This window comes from Otolemur garnettii, unplaced genomic scaffold, assembly GCF_000181295.1.
Source record: "Otolemur garnettii isolate 467f Iridium unplaced genomic scaffold, OtoGar3 scaffold00015, whole genome shotgun sequence".
Taxonomy (NCBI): Eukaryota; Metazoa; Chordata; class Mammalia; order Primates; family Galagidae; genus Otolemur; species Otolemur garnettii.
The window spans coordinates 28,462,587-28,472,365 of NW_003852410.1; positions in this window are offsets into that span (position 1 = coordinate 28,462,587).

Below are 9,779 nucleotides of genomic sequence, written 5' to 3' on the forward strand. Positions count from 1 at the left end.
CATCATCTAGAATAAACTAATTATTTAATATATCAATTGTGCTTTCTGAAAATTATCACCCAATTTATTTGAATAGCTAATTAGCAGAGAGGTAAGAACTATCTGGGATGTGAAAAGATAGTAAATCAAATCCTGTCTTTTAGAATATATGATAATATATAATTCTATTCATCTTATGGAAGAGGTATGGAAAAGACATCAGACATAATATATTTTGTCTAAATCACTTTGCACTAACACTCATCATATATTACGATTATTTAAAAATGTAGCCCAACTAACCTCCAAGCAAATTGAAAAATCTCATGGGATCCCACAGTCCTTGACTCCAAGGAGAAATCAAAGCTCCTAGTGGAGGTATAACTATGAAATATGTGCCTGTGTGTGCATTATTATTATTGATGTAATTGCTCTCTCTAGGTAAAGAAAATCTATAGGGAAGTTCTGATTTATCTCATCACTGCAAGGTGTCCTCCATAGTTGAGTAGAATGAAATATTTATCTGTGTGTTAAGAAGGAAGTGCTAATTGGACAATCTGGTTAAACTCCCTGGAGGAACAACTGGATGAATAGAAGGTTGTTAGGAGGTGTAAACAGATCAGAAGAGGTAAGCCAAACTGTAAATCAAAACCCAAATAATTGTTAGAGAGAAAAGGAGAAAAACTAAGTTGCAGAGCAGAAAATGCCATCGACTGTGTACATGTATAGTAATGCTGACAGTGATGAGGATGCCAGGGAAAGCCTCCACTCCCTGACTGGCTGGGGATCTGATTACAAAAGAGGCTCAGTGCCGGCGTGTGGTGCTGTGGAGTGGTGCTGCCTTAGGCCCTAGTCTGCTTCCTTCAAATGGCAAGAACTGTTCAAGTATCTACTGCTGGTCCAGATAGTGATGAGATGAAAAAATGAAGCAAAAGTAATTCTTGCCCTTAAGAGGGTTGAGCAGAAAAAAAGAGGGCTGAGTAAAGAAAGCAGTGTTTTCCAACTTTTGGCAAAAGTAATCCTGTACAGAACTCTATCAAGCAAAGCAGACAACAGTGCAGTACTTCTGGTTGAAGAAGGGACCAGGGTCCTGGGTGCCAGCTGATTAGCATCTCATGCCATGTCCTGGACCCCTTGGGCTCTACGTGTCATCATTTGAAAACAGTCATTCTGACACAACCAATCAAGGTAGAGACTGACACATTTTATACAGGTACAGGGAAAGTCCTACAAGAAGGCAGAGAAAGTTAAGTTTAATTTCAGTTAATTTTAAATAAATAAGAAAGCAAAAATATTTCTTTTTGTAATTTTTCAATGACTAAGGCAGGGATCTACTTTAGGTAGGGAACTCAGAAAAGGTCATACATTAAGCTTTGCTTTTAGACTGTAAAATCTAAGGGATGAGAAAGAGAACATTCCAACCAGAGGGGGCAGTCCATGCAAAGCCCTAGGATGACCAGGGTGACAGGGTGTGGGGAACAAGAGAAGAAAGGGTGGGAGGTAGGGTCGGACTGGTAGGCAGCAGCCCTGCAGGGAATTTGTTTGGGGTCTAGTTTACATACAGCACAAGGGCCATGGAAAGATTTTAAGCACAGAGTTACATGGTATGGTTGACATTTTTATTTTTATTTATTATTTTATTTATTTTTTTTATTTTAAAGGCCACTTTGGCTGTAATATAGAAAAGAGATTGTAAGGGGCACGAGTAAAAGCAGAGGCCATTGTAGTTTTCCAGCCAGAGATAGGTGGTTCAGATATATAAACGGAGACCACAAAGTATCTTGGAAGCAGACCTAAAAGGCTTGTGGGTTGGAAAGAGAGGTTGGGAGGATGATTAGGTAAAGAGTGGATCAAGGATGATATCTAGTTTTTAACCTGAATGGTGTGGGGGAGTATGGGAAGGAAGAGGAATGGTTTGAGAGAAAAGAAAGATGTTCAGGTTTGGCTTGAATAACTACCCCATTATCTCATTGAATCTCTAGAGCCACCCTAGAGAGTGATTCCTATTTTTCACCTGAAGAAATTGAAATTAAAGGAAGTTAAATAATTGATGTGCCAAGGACATGGAGGAAGTGTCAAGGCTGGGATTTGAATCAAAGTGTCTGATTCTGGAGTCTACACGTGTAATTTCTACACACCACCTCCCACTATAGAAAGGAGGACTGAGAATTCTGTGCTGTTTTCATCTCATTGAGCATTAGGCAAATATTCCTCACTGCATGAAAATTGTTGTTGTTGTTTGGAGACAGTCTCGACCTGTCACCCTGGGTAGAGTGCTGTAGCATCACAGCTCACAGCAACCTCAAACTCTTGGGCTTAAGTGATACTCTTATCTCAGCCTCCCAAGTAGCTGGGACTATAGGCACCCACCACAGTGCCCAGTTATTTTTCTGTTGTAGTTGTCATTGTTTGGCTGGCCTGGGCTAGGTTCAAACCCACGAGCCTTGGTACATGTGGCCAGTGCTGTAGCCACTGTGCTACAGGTACCAAGCCCACTGCATGAAAGTTGTAAGAATCAAGGCGAGAAAGTGGGGCATTCTTTCTATACTATATAGTTGTTCACAAGAATAAAACATCATATTTTCAGCCACTGGATCCTGACATATATTCTTGATGCTATGAACTAGGACTGTTCTGGCTTGGACTATGACCATACCTTAGCCTGGAAGATTTCTGCTGCCTTATTTAGTTTTCAGTCACATGGCTTTCCTGTGGGCCCCTTTCACTGCTGGGCCTCCATGGGACACTCAGAGGCTCTACCCTAAGTCTGGAGCAGAGGCATACTGTTAAATATCACTAAGAACTTTGGGATCCCCTTGCTTACAAGGGTGTCATTTGTGATTTACCTTTAAGATGTGATGCTTCATGCTGAACCTGGGGTTGACATTTCTACACACACAGGGATACTGTCATGTCCCCAGTGGCAGTGACTCATGTTCTCTATGGGAAGCTTTCTCAATGGCACTTAAAAACTGTGCACTACACTCTTAGCCAGCAGCTGAGAGAGTTCTTGACAACTGCCAAGCCACTGTCTATCTGAGCTGGAAAGTGAGGGGAAGGAGGAGAAGGAAAGAGTCCACCATGTGGGAGCTCCTGCTTGGTCCCAGGCCCTGTGGCACAGAGTTTTACTCATCTGATCTCCTTTAACCCCGTTAACAATCTTGGGAGGCAACAATTAGTATTCTCATTTAAAAAACCAAGAACCTGGAGCTGAGGTTGTTCATTTAGTTTGCCCCAGTCCATGCATCAGGTTAGGAGCAGAGTCAAAATTCTGACATATGTATATCTGACTCTAAAATACAATGGCTTTTCCTCCCACAAAGCCAAAGCATATAATCAGAAGAGAGAGGAGGTAAAGAAGAGGACAACGGTATCTTCTTAGGGCGTGCATGTGCACTCAGAATCCCATCAAAAATACAAAGTCATGGGTCCATGGTGACTGAAAATTAATTCCATTTTCAGCTCAGGCATGTCAGGAAAAAAAGGTTGAGATTCAGTTATTGTTATACATGTAGAATGTAGGTTATCAAACTATAATGAAAAACATCAGCCATATTTAACCAGCCAGATTTTTATTTCCCAAGGCCATGATAAGGAAGATGACTGAAATTTAGTTTGCATAACTAAAAAAGAAACTATGTTAGCAAAAGGACAAGGAGGGCAGCTTATTCCATTGCTAAGAGAATCAATTTTTCCATCCAAATGAGAATGCCAGGTGAGAAATGGGGATTTACGTGGCTACCTTTCACCAGGATGATTTGATTTATGTAAGTAAATTCTGTACCTCGCCAGCTTCTAAATCCAGAGTGGTGCGGTTCAGCTGATGCATATCAGAGCTGACTCCCTTTCTCATTTCAAGTTGATAATTTAAATGCTTACATTAAAGTTTCTATGTTAACTTTCAGGGTTTTAAAAATGAAGCAAGTTTCTGTTCTCCATCAGGCTCAGAAGCAATGGGAATTAATGTGATATTGTCTTTAATGAAACATAGTGAGGATGTGTGATTCATGTTTGTTCTCAATCCTTTCCTTCTCTTTAAAACACCATAAAATGAAAAATACAACAGCTGTTTCATATTAAAGAGAAATGCAAATGTGCATTAATGCAGCTCAAGAAATATTTTATATGTGCAGAGAATTTATTATTTATATGAATGGAATCAATCTACATTTTTCCTATTCAATAAAATGGCATTTATTTCGATGGCTGTGCCAGTTATTTAAACCAAAGCACAGAAAGGGAAGATGTAGGATCTAAGTAAAAGATATATTTCTTTCTCTTAAAAGTTTAGAATAAACAACAAAAATATTCTGATGCTATTTGCCCACCAAAGATACAAATGCACCACATTCTCTTTTCATCTACTTGAGCAGATTTAGTAGTTTCAGCTGCATGTTAAATAATCTCATGGAAGGAGTCCATTGTTTAGGCTAAGCTTTGTCAGAACTGTGTTCAAACCCAGATACTCCTTGTGCTAGTTTGGAAAAGGCCTCCTGGTGAGCAGTAATGTCTCCTCATTATTACACTTCTATTATCCACTTTGGATGCACATATAAATTATTTAAAACAGGAGAGCTTTCCCTTTCCCTTGCTAATTAACTGCAGGCTGACTAACCAGCTCCCATCAATGCCTAAGGCTTCGTTCCATGCACAATTCTCCAACCGGTATAATAGCCCACTTCCATGAGTTTGCTAGGTAATTTTAATCAGTCACTGTGTGTGCCATGGAAACCTGACAGCTGAGCACTTGGATGACCTTATTATCATTAGCAGCAAATTAGTTGTTGAACAGGGAATTTTTCATCAGGAAAGACTACATGATTTCATATACTTGGGAATGGTCAGGTTCTATTTATTTTTTCCAAATGTAAATTAGAACTTAAGAAATGAGCACATTTGGATTGAAATTCACTCTTTAATGAAGAGGGATAAGATTCAAAGTTTCTTTCTAACACATTTTCTATATTCCTTTATTCTCTTCCAGGGAATAAGAGAATTGCCATCATTTAGAAATTTTCCCAGTGAACGAGTAGGAGGAGTTTTCAGTGTCTTCTGCTTTTGGTTTTGGAAGCATCAAAAGATGCCTTCTGGTGGTCAGGAAATCAATAATTCTCTGAAATATTGGGGAAATCATTCAAATAATTGTTTTTAAAAGGAGATCTTTGAGTGACAATGATGAAAGAAGCAAATTTTGGTGCTATTAATCACTCCAGAAAGAGTCACAGAACTGCTGGAGACCCAGTCCGTCACTGAAGCGGGCTTCAAACAGGTCAGTGGACATTAATTTTACAACCCTCGTTGTTTAGCTTGGAGAGCACTTTTATACCAGACATCTCAATACCCCATATATTAGAACAGAGCTGCCATTGTCTTCATCCCTCAGACTTTAACATTTTCCTATATTACTTTTAATTTATATCTAACCAAGATTTTATCATTTTAAAAAGATGCCTTCTGGCTAAAGTCGTTGCTCATTCTACTGTAAGAGCAGCTTCCCTAGAGGAGCCTGTTGCTTTCTCACAATTAGCACCTCACTCTCTGATAATCACCAAGAACCCAGGCTCCTCATTGTCAGTACCCATGTGATGCGCAGACTAATTTCACTGTAATGGCACAGTAGTGCTGCTAAATGGGATGATGGCCCTGTGGATGCACAGTTAAGGCTGGAGAGAGTGGCATAGAATGTACAACCTCCTCCACTTTCTTTTATGGACCACCAAGGTGACGTCCACTCAGCCAGACTGGATTCTCTGACATGTTTATGGCCTTGGCCCTTATAGATGTCCATGGGAAAAGCTGCAGAGGATGTGAAATAAGACTTTGGCCCTTGCCTATGTTCCCTATTGGGCTCTCTCTCTCTTTCTCCCTTCCCCAACCCTACTCTCCTCAACTCTGCTGAGCTCTCAAGGAAACGGGACCAGCTAAATATAGCTAAGGTAAGACCCACAACTAGGTGTTCTGTCCAGGGCCAACACAGCCACTCCACATCTGCTAGGAATGTTAGCTCATAAAGGTTCCCTACATCCTCCATCACTGACATGTTCCCTCTATCATAGAAAACTACCTCATCTGAGTTTACAGGGACTCCCAGGGAGTAACCCATTGTCATTATGCTGAGACCCAAAGGCCTGGCACATTGGCCTTGTTTGGGATGCCTCTGAAGGGCCATCCCAGCTTTAGGGCCCTCACAGGGTTTGCCGAGGCCTCAGGCATAATCTCCCCACATATCAGCATCCGCCTCTGTCCAATTCTGCCTTCCTGTCCTTCTTACAGATGAATATCCAAAAAGCGGTCCCCAATAAACCTTCAGCATCCAACTTTTATCTTTAATGTGTGGTTCCTGAGAGCCCAGTTGAAGACAAGGGGCCATTTCCCAGAGTAGTCTGAGACTGCTGTATCATAAGGAGGGCAGCCAAATCATCCCTCAAAGAGGTAAGGTTACAACCAGGAAGACCAAGAGGGTAGATCAAAAAGTGAGCCAGAGACTGAACTCAATAATCCAAAGTAAAGTGCACTGAGGATCAAGATACAGGTAGAATCAAATATTTTAGGACTAATAGCAAGAGCAAGGGATGTCTAAACTTTTATATTTGAATCTGTCATATTTACTTAAATGATCTGGTCCCTAGAGGCATCTTCTGGCTGGTCAGAATACTCACTGCGATTCATTCTAATCAACCTTCACTCTGAAGGCCCTAGAGTCCAGCCATACCTGTCATCACCATTTCTACTGTCCACACGGTAAAATGGGATCTGGCAGACATGATCCCACCCATCAGCCCTCTCCTTGAAATTCCAAGGCTGAGCAGCCCATCCTGTTCCTTGAGTCTACATCCCAATGCCTTGCTGCCCTCATCAGCGTCTTCTACAGTGCAGGCCATGGATTGGGGTGGCTGTCATTCCCCTGAGCACATTGGGAGCTTGGTCTATTGCTAAGACGTTACTTTAGATTCTCAACAATGCTTATTCTATATAACAATGAGTGGGTTTTTTTCTTACTTTAGATGGGGACACATTTTTCTCCCAGATACTTATTGTCCCACCCCACTGCAGGAAGAAGATTCAACATTCTCCTGCCTCATTCTCCAGCCACAAACAAGCTGCACTTTTCCTCCTCTGCATTACAATAGCTCATATTGACAGGGTGCTTACTGCGGTGCTTACTGAGGGCTTTATACTCATTATCTTCTATAATTTAACAACCTTGTGACACAATTATTGTTTCATTAACCCCTTTTGGCAGATGAGGAAACAGAGACACAGAGGATGACCTTCTCCAGACCCACAGAATCAGAAACCAGTGGAGCCAGGATATAAACACAGCCAGTGCCCTCAGTCAATAAGACCTTGCCTTGCCCCACCCCCAGCATCCACTGACATCCATTTCACACTCCTTTGTAAGTGGAGGATTTCCTTTCCACACCAAATGCTGCCCTTGCCCAGTAGTGTTATCCCCAGTAACGTAATATCAGCATCCCCAGGAATGACCCCCCCAGTGCCTTAATTTGCAGTTCCTGGTCCTCATCTATCTTAAGGCTGTACACCACTGACTCTGTGGTCATATACTTCTCAAACCCTCCACTCTGACCGGTCCCTCTGACCACCACCTTCTACCTCCTCCTAACTGCTCTCTGGCACCCCTCCCTCCTCTTAACTGTGGCCCACCCCGCTCTCTTCCTCCAGCTTTCCTTCTATCCCTGACCAGCCCGTGCTCCCCATCTTCCCTTCAGTCCCTCTTTCATCAGCACCTGAAACTCCCTTAGCTTCCTTTCCTTGCACACATTATGCCAATCCCCAGTTCTGCACATTGTGGTTGTTTTTCCAGTGGGTCCCTCCTGAGTAAAGGAGAAAATCCAAGCTCCTAAGCAAGACCTTTAAGGTGCCATATCACATATCTTCCTCACCCTGCTCATTGGCCACCGCCACTGTACACTGTGACTCAGTATTCTGGCCAAACCATGGCTCCCCATATCTCCTTGTCAGAAATTGTCCTCCTTTTCCCCTCCAGGAAAGAAGCAACAGGACCTGGTGAATTCTTAGACAGAAGTTTGGGGTCAGGAGGAAGAGGAGGGGTAGGGTGGGAATAGTGGCTCAGATAGAAGATGGGCTTAGTTACTTACTCTGAGCACTTGCAAAGATAAGGGTGCCATTATAGCAAGGAGACACCCTCACAGAGGGAAAAAAGGCAAAATTAAGAAGCAAACTGGGTCTCCTCAGACCAGAGATGCTGATGAAACACCCATATGACAGCATCATGATAAAACAATAATAATCTCAATTAAACAGTGATACCCCCAACAATTAATAAGTTTTCCTATGATTATGCATCGATAATTAGACATGGGATATAGGTTAAATGGATTTCCAAAGCAAATAAATTTAAGACTCTTTTAGAATATAACTGCCATTTAGATGGTGGATAAGATGAAGAAATCAACACAATTTACCTCCAAGCTACTTAGAAACATGACAAACATCTTTGACCATAGTAAATGCAAAGAAAGATGAATTAAGTTAGTTATCTCACATTTCAATAATAATTTATGAGATGTACTTCCAAGCACTTGTCCTATCACCAGGAAATTCATACACAGATTATTATAATGAGCTCAGCTATTAGAACTAATGCTGTTACATATTAAAACTGAATTTATCTGAGTCATTAATTTGAGATGCTTTTGAAAGTACATTTATGTATATGGTTTCATTTATTATAATTATCCATTACTTATCTTTAAAAAAAAACTTTAAGATCTTAGCTTTAGATTTTCTATATGATGAAATTTCAATTTTATAGAGAAAATATGAGAGTAAAATTAAAAAGTTAAGAACCAAAGGCAGCTGACAACAAAGCAGAACCTTTGTACTCTGGAAATGAGGAACCACACAGCGTTTACGTATTGGAAGAATTTAGACGTTACCATATGTCTATGTTATTACAAAAAAATATTGTCCTGCCAGAGCTAATGTGTTCCATAAGTACTCTGTGGATTATCTTCTATCATACGCTCAGGAAACAGATTGCTGGTTGTTCTTGCAGAAACAAGGGCCAGTGAACGCAACATTATGACATTGTAATTAGTGTAAGTTCAGGGAAACCCAGAGAGTAAACATGTTGCTCATGAAAACATGTGGCAAAAGATTCAGGATTTTATAAAGTTAATGGCAGTCATATGGAAAGTTGTACAATTAATACTAAAACCTGAAACCATCAACAAATAAGAATCTAGCAAAGCTGGACCTATTAACAATAGAAGAGAAAACTTACAAGGCTGGTGATAAAATAGAGACATCCAAGAGAATTCCATGACTGGCAAAGCTCAGGGGAGATCTTTAAGGAAATTGATGAAGTCTGCAAACATTTCGTACTGCAAAGTTCAAGTGTGAAGCAAAGGCTATTGTATTATGCTAGCATACCTTTTTACCACCTAAAAACATCAACACTAGTCTCCATAAATATCCAATCAGTATTATTATTAAAAATATTATGATGATGCTTCATTACAGTAATGAAGGAATGAAGTTCATTTTGACTGAGCAGGACAGAATAAGCATTGGGACCTCACCATCCTTTCATCTTCAGATAAACCCTTGGCTGAACTTAGCCTAAAGCCACTGTTGTCTGTATAGATCAACCTCTTCATGCCCAGAGACAAGTAGGAAAGAGCAGATAAGAGATCTAGAGAGACAAGCAGATGGCCATCTCTCTCCCTTTCTCTTTCACTCTCTCTCTCACACACACACCCTGAGTTTTGGGTTTTGTTTTTTTTTTCTTTTCTTTTTTTTGAGACAGTCTCACT